Raw genomic sequence first — 18,335 nt, 5'->3', positions numbered from 1 at the left:
TTTGAACACTGACAGGATACTTCATGATATTAAGGAATAATTGTTAATATTTTTGTTGTGACAACGGTACTGTGGTTATGCTCAAAAGAGTTCCTATCTTTCAGTGATACAGAAATATTTATAAATAAAACTGTGTCTGGATGTTGCTATAAAATGATCTGGTGTATCAGGGGAGGTAAGTAGGGGCATAAAGAGAAAGCATTTGAGCTTGAATTGGTAATTGTTTGAAACTAGCAATGAGTATATGGGAGATAGTTACACAGTTCTCTCTAGTTTTGTATATACTTGAAATTGTCCGTAATAGAAAGTAAAAATAAAAGCTGGATTCTTACCATTAGCCAACAAGGACTTGCATAACCTGATCCATGCCCACCTCTCCAATCCCCTCTCGCTCATTTTGTGTCAGCGACTCCGACCTTATTTCTTTTCTGTGACTACATCCAGCTCTTTGTCTAGAGAGAATGGAGAAGTATTTGAAGAGATAACAACAGCAAATTTCCCCCAAATTACGAAAGACATTAAACATACACACAAGAAACTAAAGGAAGCAATAAGTTTATATCTACTTGTCCTTTTTCTACTAATTCTAGTATTCTTAGCCAGTTAACAGACTTTCTATTCTATGGATATCTTGCACCCCAAGGCCATCCTAAATCCACCATTGACCACCTAGGTGGGTTTCAACTGAGAAGATCTCCTGGCTTCCATCCTTATTGATATCTGCATCCTCTGAATGACCCAGATACCAATATTAACAAGCCTCAGGGTTGAGGTTTACAGCGATTATAGATTCCATACTTGCCTTTAAAGCCAAGGTGTACCAGGAGGGAGGAAGAATAATAGCTCTTTCTCATTTAATTTGATGCAGGAATGAAAAGGGAATAGAGTGCTATCAACACAGTTTTTGAGGTCTTCTGAAAGCACTGTCTTCCCTGACAGTTTTTAGGGCAAGGAAACTGATCTAAGGTAGATTGAAGGAGGAGGCTGGCTTCAGAAACAGGGACTAAACAGTGGGAGATCTGAGATAAATCAGGACAAAGGACTAGAAAATGGGGTTGGAGAAGAAAGCAACTGCAAATGTGGGATGTTGTTTGTCCCCGAGGATGTCTTTAGAATGACACAAAACAAATTCTGCTTTCGTGTTTAGGGCCAGTTGTAGAAATCTGGTCAACAAATAAACAGGAGAAGACAAAGGGCATATTGCAGCAGGAAGATGGATGAATGCAGATGGTTATGTAATTTCGCAGCAGCTCCACACCCCTTGGCAAGAGGTGATGGTTCCAAACCCCAAGAATAGCTCCCCATGTGATCTCAGACTAACTGGGAACGAGGATGTACCTGGCATGGCAAGGGGAGAGCTCGCCCAGAAAAGTGATGAGTGAGAAAATCATTTTCCCTGATAGACTTAGGCCAGCAACCTCAGAGAGAAGAGATTCGACGATTCAGAAGCCAACGATGGCCACCACTGTGCTGTTTTTAAAGAGGCAGGAGGCTGTTAACACCATATGCCATTCATCTCATTTATCCCCCAAATGGCATTATTTGAACATACGCTGTTTGCCAAGCCCTGAGCTAGACCTGGGGAATGCAACGCTGAGCAAAGCAGGCCTGGTGTCTGAAGGTAGATTGAGTATCACGTCCTTGTGTATCAGGAAGTCAGTGGTCCAGGGACATTCAGTGAGAAGCCAGGCAAAGGGCTTTCCTAGGCTCACCTCTCTTGGCTTCTTTTGCCAATAATCCTTCCCGTCAAACCCCCGTGAGCCCCATTTGAAAGTTGACAGAGTCTGTAAGAGATTAGTACACGGAACAAAGGATAGGAGATAAAGACCTCCAGAGGCCAGAACTTTTTGCAGAATTTTTGATGTACAGCAATGAAAAAAACAAAATCCTCAAAAATTTAGTTGTCTACAAAGGACAAAATAGCTCAATAAAACTACACCCACTTCACCATCACTACTGTAGGCACTTTGTATAGACAAGTCAAGGTTGGCCTTGTCTGTTTCTATTTTGTCTGGTGTAGAAGATAATTCATATTATGACAAATGGCAGCATCGAAGAAGAATTGAATGAAGTCTGCTTTATTCCATACATAGAAATTAATGCATCTAAAGTAAGTTGGCTGGGCTTCCCTGGTGGCACAATGGTTGAGAGTCTGCCTGCCGATGCAGGGGACACGGGTTCGTGCCCCGGTCCGGGAAGATCCCACATGCCGTGGAGCGGCTGGGCCCGTGAGCCATGGCCGCTGAGCCTGCGCGTCCGGAGCCTGTGCTCCGCAACGGGAGAGGCCACAACGGTGAGAGGCCCGCGTACCGCAAAAAAAAATAAAAATAAAGTAAGTTGGCTTATAGAAACTGAAAAGTTTTGGTCTGTGCAAAACTGGCATCAAAATTAAAGGAACTTAGGGGCTTCTCTGGTGGTGCAGTGGATAAGAATCCCTGCTCGCAATGCAGGGGGCCCGAGTTCGATCCCTGGTCAGGGAAGTGGATCCCACATGTATGCTGCAACTAAGAGTTCACATGCCACAACTAAGGAGGCCACATGCCACAACTAAGGAGCCTGCAAGCTGCAACTAAGGTGTCCACGAGCCGCAACTAAGGAGCCCGCCTGCCGCAACTAAGACCTGGTGTAACCAAATGAATAAATAAATATTTTAAAAGATGAAAGGAACTTAGACAAAATGGCCCCACTTAACAGAAAAGGAACATATACAGGTACCATAAAATGATCAGATTAGGAATATTATATCAGAACAGTTATAAAACTCCTCATCTTTTTCAAATTCATGAGTAATTAAAATACTAAAATAAATAGAAAAGAGACTTAAAATATCATTTTAATTCTTCTGTTATAAAACCACCTTCTTGTATAAGGTAACTGTTTTAATTCCTTTTTGAATAGGTAACAAATGTGTTTGGTTAAAAAACAGTAAACAGTAAGAAAGGGGGTCTCCTTTCCGCTCCTTGTCACCTAGGTCTCACTCCCAGAGGAAACCACTGGAACCAGCTGCTTGAGTGTCCTTGGGAAATAAGCAGTGCACGGACAAGTATTGGACAGGTAGCGCTGGTATCAGCGTATGTATTCATATTCCTGCTCTATTGGCTGTTTAAGGTCAACCCCTGTTCTGATTGGTCAGTCAGCATCCCCCTGAGTACAAACATGTGCAGTACGTGCATAACCTTGTTCTAAAAATGTAACACACTCTTGTATCAATTGCTCTGTTTATTTAATTTATGTGTGATTAAATGCACATATATGCATTTCTGTGCACATATATGTATATAATGCATTCATATACAGAGTTATTGATACCTTGTCCTTTCAACGTATTAGCTCTAATCTTCAGAATGTTCTAATTTATAGATGAGTAAACCGAAGTTTAGAAAGATTAAGCAATTTACCTAAAACCACAAAATTGGCAAGTGGTAGAGTCCTGGTTGAACCCAGATCTCTCTCAGTCCAAAAACTCTTACAATTTTAAATTCACTAAGAACAATAATAAAGAAAACATAAGTTAACAGAAAAATACAAATTGTCAGCAGTACTGCTGCATTTTCCTGTTCCCTTAGCTTCTAATTATGATTGACTTGATGAGAATGACAGAAAGAGATGACTGAGGTCAGACTGCAATATACAAAATGTTGTGAATTCACGCAGCAGTTCTAGCAATCTTCCACTAGGTGGCAGTATTTTTAAAATATTACTGAAAGCCACAATGACTGCAGCTAATTGCTGCAATGAGATTGGATGTCAAACAAAAGTCTTTAAACTTTGGCCCACACTTGGATTTCCAGTTTTGTTTAGGTTTTTTTTTTTTTTCGTTGTCCTTGGAAAAGTTCAGGAGCTAAAGCTTTACCATTTCCAGTAAAACTGTCTAATTTGGGGTTCACCCTTCAACTTGCTAATATAGAACTTCAGATTTAATAAATTACAGTAAATTTGTTTAACCTTATTTTGGAAATTCTGTGTAAGGTCCTTGAAATTGTTCCAAATACCAATTCCACCTCTGGAATTTTGTGGGCTATGCTACAGAGTGGTATTTAAACAGCTGTTAATCTTTATTGTGTCTCAAATGTCTGGGCCATGTGTGAAGTATAAGGTCAGGAACTGCTGACATGACATAGGAATCGGTAAGAACTCTGCCTGGAAATAAGAGTAATATTTCCCTAACAGTTAACGTCTTTTACAAACCACTCCACATTTGCCATTTCTCATCACTTTGCAACGCTGGACCTTCAATCCAGTCTAACAAACGATTTGCCTTCCTGTGTACATCTCTCTTGCTCCCACCTCCATACTTTACACACACTCTCCCTGTTAAAAAAAATTCCTTGCTGGGACTTCCCTGGCAGTCCAGTGGTTAAAACTCCACGCTTCCATTGCCGGGGGCGCGGGTTTGATCCCTGATGAGGGAACTAAGATCCTGCAAGCCACATGGCGCGGCCAAAAAAAAAAATTCTTGCTTCATTCTTTCTCAATCCAGGTACCCACCGAGGGGAAAAAAAAAATGTTGTCTGCCATCAAGCCGTCAGGCTCTGTAGCCCCCACCCCCACTCTGTGCACCCTGAGGGGAATTCATGTTGGAGAAAAGAAGGATACTGGCCATAGGTAGTTAAGATGCATATCTAAGGAATCATTTCAATGAGCCCAGACTTTTGTCTCTTCCCATACACAGTAAAGCACTAAGATCATTAATTTGAGATTTCTGGGTTTTGCAATTAGCAGTAATCTTTTGAGTCAACTACATGTTTTTGTTCTGTTTTTTCAGCAAAAAACTCCTGTGTATCGTGGCTCTTCTGTTACCTCTTCAGAACAGTTCCTCAGAGCTATAGGAGAGGCTGTCAACCAGGTTAAAGCCCTCAGGAAGGTCCCCAAATAAAGCATAACTCACAACTTTTAGGTTGTGCATTTTTCTTCAGTCAACACTACCTTGCTTCAAAAAGTCTCTTCAAGGGGCTTCCCTGGTGGCACAGTAGTTGAGAGTCCACCTGCAGATGCAGGGGACACGGGTTCGTGCCCTGGTCCGGGAATATCCCACATGCCGCGGAGCGGCTGGGCCCGTGAGCCATGGCTGCTGAACCTGCGTGCCCAGAGCCTGTGCTCTGCAACGGGAGAGGCCACAACAGTGAGAGCCCTGCGTACCGCAAAGTCTCTTCAAAAAACACACTCTAGGTGTTTTCTTGACTAATTTTATGTTCCTCTTTTGCATCTCCACTCAGAACTTATGAAACCAATTTTCCATAATAACTTACATTTTCATATATGTTTATCCTACAATTTTTCAAGTCAACATTTATTCCATATACATTAAAAACTGTTCTGAGGTTTTTATACTTCCAAAGAGTCATCTGTGGCCAATTTGATTTCTCATATTAAATATTTTTAGAATACACATTCCTTCAGAGTTGGGGTTTCTTCCAAAGAGAGGAATTTATGTTTGCAAGGCACTTTGAATCAAATGTCCATAATATTCACATTTTCCTTTTTTCTTCCTTTGCTATTTTTTGTGCAAATTATTACTGCAGTATAATATACATACAGAAACGTGTGTAAATCACAGGCATAGAGATGATAAGTTCTCAAAGTAAACATACCTACATAGCAAAATTTAAATCTAGAGACTGAACGTTCTCAGAACCCGAAGCTCCCTCAAGGCCTGGTGGACAAAAAATGTCACCTGCCCATCAGTAAACAGAGAGTGTTGCAGCCATCAAGCTATCAGCCACTGCAGCCATTCCGACCGTGCACCTCGAGGGGACTCAGGAAGGAGAAAAGCAGGATACTGGCCCTAGATAGTTAAGGTGCACGTCAAAGGAATGACTTCAAGGAGCCCAGACTCTTGCATCTTCCTATACATAGAAAAGGGCTAAATTCGTTAACTTGAGATGTCTGATTTTCTTTAATTAACAGTAATCTTTTGATGTTTGAGTACCTGGGCTTTTTTGCAAAAACACTTGTATGTCCTGGCTCCTCTCTTACCTCTTTGAAACAGTCCCTCAGAGGTGTCTGAGAGGCTGTCTCCTGGGTTTAAGTCCTCAGTATGTCCACCAAACAAAGCATAATTTTCAACTTTTAAGTTGTGCATTTTTTTTTTCAGTCGACAGCGTCTTACAGTCACAACTCTCTCTAACCGTTATCCTGACTTCTAACACCATAAATTCACGTCTAACTTTAAGAAGCATAAATAATCTGGCACACTGGTAATAGGTGGAAACATAAATATATGTAGAATAAATATAACTAACTAGTGGTTGTACTTCATCTCCATTTATTTATGTCATCCTCACAATAACCCTATGAGTTATGTCCTCCCTTTTTTATAATTTTCAGATAAAGAAACTAAATATTAGAGCAAAAACAGCATTTTCTTAAGGTTTCCCAGCCAGTTAATGGCAAAATTGTGATTCAAAATGTGCTTTTTCCTACTCCAGAGATCCCATTCTTAATCACTGTGCTCTACTTTCCACGTATAAGAAAATACATTTCAAAAACAAATATAATCAATGAAATGATCATTTACTCTTGGAGTGTTTCAGAAGAGCAAAGAAAAATAAATTGATAATAAGGTACCTGTCATAAATACAGGCAAGCAGGGAGGGAAAGAAGTTTCTACCAAAGAGAAAATGTTGATTCATTAAGATAAAGTCCATTATATTCTCCCTTACTTATGGTATCTTTTAAAATTAAACCCATCCGTTGTATTATTTCCTTTCTGTCAGTTTCATTGCAGGATAAGTAGAGTCATGGTAAACCTGAAGTGCTCAGACATGATTAATTAGCTGAGTAAAGGGAAAAAAAAATAAGAATTAATTAATTTAGGAAATGACCATGCTTACTATTTCTCTCCCATAATGCATTTGTATCTCATACACATTCTTCTTTGTCCTTCCCTGTAGGTGCACCATCACCATGTCAGGCAGAAAAATCCAATATTCTGTTAGAAAGAGTCAGTAACTATTTTCAAACAAACAAAAAGACGTTTTAAAAAAATATCATTGAAAGAAACTGAGTGTGGTCTAGGCAAGAAAAAATACATTTCTGACCTAATTCATATAGCACAGTTTTCCCCCAAGATCATCTGTTTACTCTTAAATACATGCTAACAGGCTGAGTGTGTACAGCGCACATATAACGAGGCATGAAATAGTTACATAGGAAACTCCCAGACAGCTGGGAAGACTTGTGACCCAGTAAACATGAAAGAGGTGCTCCATGGAACCGTATAGTTCTACACCCTAAACACCTTTAGATTTAAGAGTTTACATGCATTTGTGTAGTGGCTGCTAGGTACAAACATAGAATAGTCTGTGCACCCTGGAAGTCCTAATCACCCAATATGGAGCCACCAGAAATTTACTTGGCTGGAGACTTCAGATGAGTGAAGTGGTTTTCACTCATTGACAGTGGGTCTCCCAATGTTTGGGAATTGCTGGAATAAATGTCCCAGAGATCCTTTAACCCTTTCAGAGTTATCTACATTTTAAAAGTTTATGGCTAAAGAAGTATCCATCCATGTTTTAAGTACTGAGAGAGAGAGAACTTTTTGGAAACTGCTGGTAAGATACCTGGATTGCCTCCCTTAGAAAAATGCACATGTGCTTATATAGACAATTTTATATAAAAATTCAAAGCCCTGATGCTTTTACTGAAAGGTTAGGAAGAATTCCATCTATAGATATGATTTTAGGCAGTGTAAAAAGGTAAACTAAAACTTTTCAGGAAATATGGAACTTTAGGAACAGATGACATTCCCTGGTTTAAACACACATGCAGCCTGGGTTTCTGGGTTAAAGAAAATGTGTCTTGAGTTTTCATCTGCTCCCTTGCACTTCATGCTCCAGCAACTCAAAATCTCCGGTCACCCCCCAGCTTACAGTCCTCTGTCCTCTGCTCACGTCTCAGTGCCTCTGCTCTTGCTTGCCCCTCCTTCTCTCCTCTCTCTTCTTCTCCTTTCCTAAGGTTGAGCTGAAGTTTACTCAGCTCAATCTTAGGAGTGAGTACGAACCTCCATTTTCCAGGAAGGCTTCCCTGACTTGCCTAAACCCTCTGTGCTCACAGGCTAAGCCAGATGCCCCAAGGATCCCCTGCTCGTGAACGCATCATTTCATACCATCCCTAGAATCTAAGCAGTTTGAGTGCAGGAACTGAGTGATTTAACTTTGTGTCCTCAGGTCTTAACACAGTGCTTGGAACTTAGAAATATTTCTGAATGAACGAATAAGTGCATATATACAGATGATACATACACTCAGTGTTTGAATCCAGGTGGCTGATAGTTCAGACTCCTTTGAACCTATTTTCAGAACTTGAAACAATATCACTGCCTTTGAATGGGCTTGATTAAAAGGAGCATGTACTCATTAATAAATAAGCCCATCTTCTCTCTCGAGGTCAGCAAAGCAGCTCCTTCTGACGAGTTCCTGAGTGATCAGTGTTTGATAAATAAATTCTTACAGCAAACATTTCCCATTTCCTTTTCTTACACTTTTCATTATTATTGTTTAAATCGATATACATGTGTATGGTATAAAATGTAAAAAGCTAACAAAAGATATACAGTGAAATGTGAATTTCTTCCCAACACAGTCCCAGTTCCTCAATTCCCTCCCCCAAAGCGACCACCATTAGCAGTATTCATAGTCTAGGCATATAACAATATTTTTCATTACATTATTGGATGTACATTCAAGAGAAAGAATTTGCTGATGGCCCAAATATTCTCGATCTTGGACAGCCGCTAAAAGGACCAGCATGCTCTGGTCCTTTATCCTTCCTCATGGACAGGCTGTAAGGGTTCCAGGCAAATATATCCAGGTAATAGCTAGAAATATAGGTCTGAGGCTTAGAGAGAGTTCTGAGCAGGAGGTAAAAATCATTAGTAAGAAATTGTTGATACCATTGGGATGATGCGATATCCCAAGGAGCGTAGAGGAAGGTGAGAGCCTGGCAACACACCAGAATCAAGGACGGGTCCAATACTGAGGACAGATGCAAGAAGAGCTAATAGTCAGACCCAGGCAGGATCAGATAAGGATTGTCTTAGTTTGAGCTGCTACACCAGAATGCCATAGACTGGGTGGCTAAAGTTTTTTTCTCACAGTTCTGGAGTCTGGGAAGTCCAAGGTCGGAGTGCCAGCGGATCCAATGCCTGGCGAGAGCCCACTTCCTGGTTAATACATGGCTGCCACCTTCTCTCTGAGTCCCCACAGAGCAGAAGGGGCAGGGAGCTCTCTGGGGTGTCTTTTATGAGACACAAATCCCATTCATGAGGGACTCCACACTCAGGCTCATCATTTTTCAATGGCCCTCCTTCCAAATACCATCACACTGGGGATTAAGTTTCAACATGAATTTTGGAGGGACTCAAACATTCAGTCTATAACAGGGATGAATTAATAATGATAGTTTTTGAGACATTAAAGTAAGAGCAAATTTTGTACTCTGGACACTTTAAATTACACTGGGAGGCACTGTCGGATACTGAAAGGTCAGCACTGTAGGATACTGAAAACAGAGGGAGTCAAGAAAGTGGTAATAGCACAGGGAGAGATGCGAACAAATTTTATCCATCAAATATTTATTGAATGGTTACCATGCACCAGGAATGTGGGAATGCAACAACAAACAATACAGGTTTTTGTTCTGTCCTCTTACAGGTTTGTATCTTGGTGCAACTGTAACTCTAAGAGAATGCCCTAAGATAACCTTCCCTCCTCACGCTGGTGGAATATTCAAAGTAGAGACACTAGTCTCAGGTTGCCCTGATACACATAAATCATCCACTTGAGTTTAAGAGGATTTTGAAAGCCTGGTAAACATTCATCACCCAACCTGCTCAGAACCTGTGCCTAGAAAGAGAAGTTAGGACAACAGTAGGGGAGGTATGTTAAAGCACATCAAAGAAAAAGACAAAGACAAAGATGAAAATGAAGGAGGTCAAGGTAGAGGAGAAAAAAAGTAGTAGCAAGAACAGCAAAAGGGTCTGAGGCTTCCATGTTTTCATATAATCTTCATTCATCCAACCATTTAAAAGTAAAAATAAACCATTAAATGATTTTTTACCATATGCCTTACATTGTTTTAGCACTGAAAATGCAGAGATGGAAGATAGGCTTCTAGAAGTTTGCGTTCACAGATAAATCAACAGACTCCGAGTGTTGGTGAGTCACTGTAGAGCATCACACCTTTTCAGAAAGACTTTCCACAGGCTCAGGTACACCCGTGTTGCGGCCATATGGATATATGTACAAGGTGCAAAGGAAGCAGTAAGAGAGATGCTTCCCCCCTGTTGGGGTTAAGAAAAGATTCCAGGAATTTCAGACCAGGAATTATTAGTTCTCTCTCGGTTGCAGTTTTAGGGCATATCCTGCACATACTTTATCTAATTTGAGCTTCACCAACAAGCCAATGCCATTCTTGTGCCCATTTTACAGATGAGAAGTGTTCAGAAAGATTACATTGCCCACGCACTTTGACATAGCTAACAGTGGGAGAGCCTGGATTCAAGCCCAGAGTGTCTAGCTGAGAATGTACATATGTGATCACCACCCTCAGTGCCTCCTTTATTTGCCTATCACCTTGATCCAAGCGTTTGGCATGGAACTATAAATGCCTTCTTTCAGGAGTGGGGTAAAGGAGATAAGATTAGGGAGTCAAAGGTAAGTGTTCAGACTCTTCGGAGGTTTAGAACAGTTTTCCACAAAATGTGTGTTTTGGAAACTTGTATCAGAGTCACATGGATATTTATGAAATACACAGACTCTTGAACTCTACCCCTTACACACTGAAATGGAATTTTTCTGTATGCGATCTTTGAAAAACATTGGCTTCAAGTGTGACACTGGAATGCTTTAAAAAATCCCACTACTATAATTCCAAAATGATGAATGTGATACAGTTTTAAAGGAAAATTCAAAATCCTCCAAAATCCTTCTAAATATATGATGCCAGGAATGTCAGCCTGGATCTTAACCATTTAAAGCACCTATTTTATTCTGACATAGTAGACAATTGAGAATTTTCCTCAATGCTTGCTTATGAAAAGAGGATCTCAAGCCACAGCAGAGTAAATGATACTGGCAGGACTTGCAAATGTAAACAACTGGAAACTAACCAAAATAGGAGAAACAACAGTTTTTAGACATTGGAAAGCAGGCATGAGAAGACCATGATCCTTGAAAAAAAAGAGAAAAAAAGAAAAGAAAAGAAGATGAGCCTTATAGTTGACCTTACTTTCTTCCTGGAAGCATTTTTTGGATCACAGCGTTAGTAGAAGGAGTCCAAAAAGAGCACTAACATCTCACTGGGTTGAAGAGACAGGGATTGGTATTCCAGAAAGTCAAGGCAGCTGGAGTAGGTGGGACACATGTAAGATGTGAAGTCAGCAAAGAACAACTGCCAAGAAATGTAACTGGGTGACTCCCAGAACCCAAATGAGATTTGGTGATGTGCAAATTCTGATCGGCCATTGTGTAGAAATCTTGTTGAAGACCCGGGGTCTCAGTACATACCCTAGAATTCTAACACCTTGTTAAGACATGTAAACCAGCCATAGAGTAAAACTACTCTAGAACTGCTCTAACAGAGCTTAAGACAAGCCTCAGTAGGATCAAGATGATACACAAGTAACTTAAACGCCCTCTAAACAGACTTCAACACCCTTTGTAGAATGCAGCAAAATCTAGAGACTTTAACATGGTAGCATTCACAATGACAACATCCAGCATCCAACAAAAAATTGCTTGATATGGGAAGAAGCAGGGAAAAACTCAGTCAGTACAAACGGAAAACATAAATGACAAAATGGTTGAACTTTACCCACACATACACACACATGCACACACTCAAAGACATAAAGGAAAATATGAATATAAATAAAAGAGCAAATGGAAAAGAACCAAATGGACTTTCCAAAGATGAATATATAATTTCTAAAATTTAAAATATACTGGATGGACTTGAAACAGATTAGAAACTACAGAAGAAAATTTCAGTGAACTGGAAAAAGTAACTATACAAACTGAGGCATAAAGAGAACAAAAAAAGCTGACTTGTGGGACTGTATCAAGCAGACTAACACAGATGATTTCATGACCTCCTGGGCTTAATTCTTACCATCACCATATGTACATTTGGGGCCAATTGATTTGACCTCTCCGTGCCCCAAATTCCCCAACTTTCAAACAGGGAGAGTAATAGCACCTGGATTAAAGGGTTTTCATGAGGATTAAACATGCTTATATATGTTAATATAGGTAAGGTAATCACACAGTAATCGATGAATTTTAACAATTTTTATTAAATTCCAAAATAAGAAGAGAAAAAAATTGATCATGAGAAGTTATTCTTAAATGGTGATCTAAGATTTTCAAAATTTGAAACTATAAGATACAACTTGCCAAAAATAAAACAATTATTATGAAAGAAAAATAATTTACTTCTGAAAAGGAATAGGATTTATTAGAATCTTATTGTATTTTAACAAAGTTTTAACTATTGTTTAATTTTAAGATGTGGAGACAGAAAGGATGCACAATAAATGGTTAACAGTGATTACTTCTAAGGAGAAGAATTGGGAGATGGGGAAACTGAGGACTTTTACTTTCTACTTTGTATATTTTTACAAATTTTCAATTCTTTTTAAAATCATGGAGTATTTATAGAATAAAGTTAGGAGAATTGAAATGAGATGACCTGATAGTATGTTATCAATTAGCCAGAAATTGGCTAATGTTTTCTTCCACCTCTGGCTTTACTATGATTCCGTTGCCTAAGATTGTCACCCTTCTTCATTAAATACTATTAGACAATTGTCTCAAAGTCAATAGCATCAATACACTATTGACTATATTGCCAAGATTATATTGGGCCATTCAAAGCACTCAGTATTGCCTCTAACACATAGCAAGTCTCAATAAATACTAGTTCTCTTATGTCACACTCCCAAATCACACCCATTTTTTCATTTAATGAACAGCATCAAGATTCTGGATTTTAGAGATTGCTTTTGGTGCACCTGTTTTTCTGGAATCTTTTTCATTTCAGTTGAGTTTTGTTTGTTGTTGTTTTCCTTCTTTTCTTTCTTTTTTTCCCTATCCGCTAAGGTCAGAGAAAACAAAATGAGACAAATGTTTTTAAAGACTTTTTAATTTAAAGGCAGATGAGAAAAGTATTTCTTATCCTACTTTTGCTAAAGAAGTACCAATGAGCATTTGGAGTGGAGGGTAAACACAGCTGCAGGGAAATTGCTTTCAGAAACCCATTAAGCTAAACGATTTCAGCCACTAGAGATGGATGAGTGGTAGAAATAAATTCCTTTGTGGTGCACAAGAGCACTGCAGGAAGTTGCATTTTAACCTGCCTTAAATAATCAGCAAGACATAATACCTAACTTAAATACACAGTCTACAGCCAAAATGTCTGAGGCATATGTTCTTTGCAACATTTCTACTGGAAAAGTGAAAGAATATTCATTGAGTCTATCGATGCTGCCAAAAACCTGGGTAATGCTTGATATATTTTAAAGTATTTATGTTTATTTTCTAGTTAAATTATCTGTGGACATTGCACAAATTGTTCGATATAAATAAATGTATATTTTATAAAAGCACTCAGATGCATATAAAAACCAGAGAAACCTGAATGAGGTCCATAGTTTAATTTATACTAGTGTACCAATCTCAATGTCTTGGTTTAAATAATATACAAAGGTTAAACAAGATGTTACATTGGAGGAAGCTGAGTGATGGATACATGGGAACTTTCCAAATGGTTTTGCAACTTTCTGTGAGTCTAAAATAATTTCAAAATAAGAAGGTTTTAAAAATCACCTATACTTTTAATATTTTGGTGTTGAAACAAATAAGGTCAGCATGATTTTAAAATGGACAAAAGAATGAGTCAGTGAGAACCCTGCCTTTGGTCAGTGATTTGTTTTACCTGAAAAATTCCAGGGGAGGGGTTCAAATGCCAGCACCTGGCTTTTCTCTTGTCTGCTGTCCCCCAATTCTTATTTCTCTTAGTTGGTTCCAGTTTCAGACAGGCTCTTCTCTTAAGAAGCTCCAGTGCATTGTACGGGAGGAAGGGATGAGAACAGGACAGAAAACTCTGGGCTGGTTTCACAAGGTGAATAGTTGCTAAGTGGAAAAAAACAAAACAAATTTCCACTGCAGCAGATGAGCAGAGATATGGAAAGTTTAAAAACAAAATAAAACAAATAAAACCCTAAAGAAACCATGTGTTCCATAAATATTCAAAAGAGATATATCTTTACCAATAATCAAAATTACATAAATTTAGAACAAAATTCCATTTTCATCTGACAAACTGGAAAAACTAAAACATTAAGTAAGACATACAGAGGCTGGGAAGCGTAAAAGGGTACAAGCCTTCTAGAAAACAATTTATTCATATCCTTTGGCCCAGTAATTTCACTTTCAGTGATTCTAAGGAAGGAATTAAAAATACAGATAATGACTATGTACAGGGATATTTATGCAATGTTTTTTTATCATAGTGAAAAGCATAATGTCTCAAAATTTGGGGAAAATTGAATAAACATAGTGTTTCTGAATGACTGAATATTTGTAAGCTTCCAAATTTCTTGTAATATTTAAAGTAATATTTTAAAAAAGGAAACAGATATGTATAAATCTATATTTTAAGAATTATCCTCAAATTTTAAAACAGTTTTCTTACTAGCTGTGTGACCTTGGGCAGAATATTAACCTTCTGTGTGTCAGTTTCCTCATCTGTAGAATGCAGATAATTAGAGCGACTTATAGGCTTGAAATGAGGATTAAATGAGTTACTACAAGAAAAATAAATATTGCATGTTGTTAATTCATGTAATTGCATATATTACATGCTTTTTGATGTATTATATGCCTGGCACATAGTATTACTTTTTACAATAAATGAAAGCTTTTTTATTATATAAAACAAATTCTTTGGTGCGTATTGCTTTATAGAACTCTTAGAAAACTTTAGTGAAGTAGACCCCAGGATTTTCCAGTTAAAAATCTCAGTGATAACTCTTTCCACATTACAAATAGACATGCTTTGAAGGACTACATACTCATTCATAGTTTAAATGAGTACAAGGAAAGAAGGGAAAGAGCAGGTAGGCTTCAGAAGAATTCAAGAATTGAGGAAGAAGACGCAATTGCATCCAGACAGTGTGTGAGAGGGAAGGGGCAGGGGGCCATCTATTTTATTATAAGCCTTTCCATTCCATTTAATTCTTTATTTTTATTTGTTAAAAATAAAAAAAAAAAGTATTTTGAAATGTGTAGGGCCAGAACACAGAAAAACTACTCATCTTCTTCAGGGTCTCTAAAATAAGAAAAGAAGTATTAAAATAAGAAAAGAAGCTATAGAAGAAAACCCTTGGCAGCACAAAGAGTAAGAGGCCATGATTCCAGGAATGGGAAATGTCCACGGAGGACTTCACACAATGAAGACCTTGGCAATGACCTGAGGGGGTGTAGGATGAACTCTTCCCAGAAAGCATCCCCCAGGGAACTCAAGGGCATCTCCTTGTAAGCAGTAGGAAAATTCTGCTTTCTGACTGGCTCTGCTGGAGCTGGCCAGCCTGAAAGATCACCTTCAGGCAAAAATTGTGAGCTCTAATCTGGTGTATAATTCACTCTGTGTGAATATTTTCTTCTCAATATCACCTTAACTGGAGCAAACTCTTACCAAGGCAAGAGTTACCAGAGGTGCTTTTCAAAGATTTATCCCCTCTCCCAGTAAAGGAGCATTTTTCCATGAGTGGGACATGGTTAGTCAAAGAGTTATCCACTGATATTTTTCAGACACCCATAGAAAACAACCTCCAAGGACAAGAGAAGTAAAAATGCATGCATGCTCTCTGGTTGGAACCCAGGAATCTGTTACCAACAACATCACTTCTAAACATCTGTCATTCAGGGACTTCCCTGGTGGCATAGTGGTTAACAATCTACCTGCCAATGCAGGGGACACAGGTTCGATCCCTGGCCCCGGAAGATCCCACATGCCGTGGAGCCACTAAGCCCGTGCACCACAACCCCTGAAGCCTATGCACCCTAGAGCCTGCGCTCCACAACTACTGAGCCCACGCGCCGCAACTACTGAAGCCCGTGTGCTCTAGGGCCCGTGTATCACAATTACTGAGCCTGCATGCCACAACTACTGAAGCCCGCACACCTAGAGCCCGTGCTCCGCAACAAGAGCAACCACCGCAATGAGAAGCCCGCGCACCACAACGAAAAGTAACCCCTGCTCACCGCAACTAGAGAAAGCCTGCGTGCAGCAATGAAGACCCAACGCAGGCAAAAATAAATAATAAAAATAAAATTAAACATCTATCATTCAGATACACTAAGGGGCCCCATGCTTCTTAGGACAAACTACTCCATACCCAACTAGATTCCAACATAGGTCATTTCAAAACTACTTGTATAACTCAGAGTACCATTACCTCCCTTTGAAAACGAACAGCTAATATGTACACAGAAAAGGCACTCCGAGTTACGACTATCCAGTGAATGGCTGGACAATTAAACCTTCAATTTTCTTCTTTCCCCACTGTCATGATGTCTCTCCCTGGCCACATTTGTTTCTTGTAGTTAGAGATACCCACCAACATCAGTTCTTCATTTTATAAGCAAATATAGCTATTATAGTAACAACTTGAGTGACGACCCACCCAGCAGAAACTCAGCTTCAAGGAGCCTAACTATCTGAAACATGCCTAAGAATTGGGAAATAAAGAAAAATGGCAAAAATCATATATATACATATATATGCCTGTGTGTGTGTGTAAAAGAGTCTGCATCCAGGGGTGCTTCTTAAATCCTCGCTCATATTGTGCCCCAAGGTTAATAAATATCCAGTTGGGAGAAACACAAGTATCTTGTCAGATACTATGTTACTTGGAGATAAAAAGATGAATAAAATACTCTAAAGGAATTTGTAGTTCTAATAAGATTAATCTGGTTTCATGAACACAGAAGAACAAAAGCAGAACAATAGAATTAAAAGAATTCCCGCAGGCAGACGCATAGATAGCGGCAAGACCGAAGCTGTTTCTGGTTCTATTCTTAACTCACAGGGTAACTTGAGGCCAGTCACTCAAACTCTGGGTGTTCATTTGGGTTAGATTACGTCAAAACTCCTATTCCATTCTAAAAGTCTATGCATTTGGTTTTTAAAATAGTTGATAGTCTGACAACAGGAGTTTTTTTTTTTTTTTTTTTAAGGCACAAGGTGTGAACAAAACAAAACAGAACAGCAGTTTGGGGTGATTTACTATAGAAGCAAAGCACTCTACCCTCAGAAGTAGGCTTTATCATGGCACATAAATCATTCACAAAGGCCCACAGGCAGGAAAAGTCCAGATAAAGCAATTGTGTATTAATGGGCTTTTATATTCTTCATCCTATTATTTTTTATTAACTTGTTTATTATCTATGATCTTGTCCATGCCTGTCATATATTTATGTTTCAATAAATATTTTTTGAAAGAAATAATCATATTTTTTGAATCATATATGTTTCAATAAATATTTTTTGAAAGAAATAATCTCTTTGGATGATTTTTGACTCACAGTCAGTTTTGTAACCAGATTTCTGGCAATTTTTAAGCTGTATCTCTAAATGACTGGTTTAGCATTCACTACCTGTAAGGCTTTTTCCACGACACCAAACAGTTCTTCAATTTTCAGGCCGCAGTGACTGGGTGTCCCACAAATTTAACACAGTTCTCAGACTGTCTACCTGGAGATAGCATCGGATCCCATGGGTTAAGGGCTCAGTCCCACAAGACTAACGCACTTCAGACACCAACACACAAGTCCAGGTTGCTACTGTGCTTCTGACTGACTGGCTATAGATCAGAGGTTTCTACAACCCCCTTCTTGGGTGGGATTAATTTGCGAGAGCAGCTCACAGAACTCAGAGAAAACACTTAACGCATTTTCCAGTTTATTATAAAGGATATTATGAACAATACAGATGAATGGGGGAGGTTTGGAAGGGTCCTGAGCACATGAGCTTCTGTTCTAGTGGAACTGGGGCGTCCCACCCTCCAAGGCATATTTACCAACCCAGAATGATTTCTTAAAGAATGGAATGCTATAGGGTGTAAGGGAGAAAAAACTTTTTCTTCATCCTTTAAGGGTCCCTGGCTGGGTCTGAAAAGCAAACTGACAAAGACAGATCAACAAAAGAAAAGTGTACAAATTTTACTAAACTTTTATATGTACATGGGAGCCCTCACAAAAGAATGAGTCCCTAAAGAAGTGACCAGAGGAGGGAACTTTTATATCTTTTAGACAAAGAAACAATAAATTTGT

This window comes from Leucopleurus acutus (assembly GCF_964270905.1).
Source record: "Leucopleurus acutus genome assembly, chromosome: 11".
Lineage (NCBI taxonomy): Eukaryota > Metazoa > Chordata > Mammalia > Artiodactyla > Delphinidae > Leucopleurus > Leucopleurus acutus.
This window is presented reverse-complemented; position numbering follows the sequence as displayed.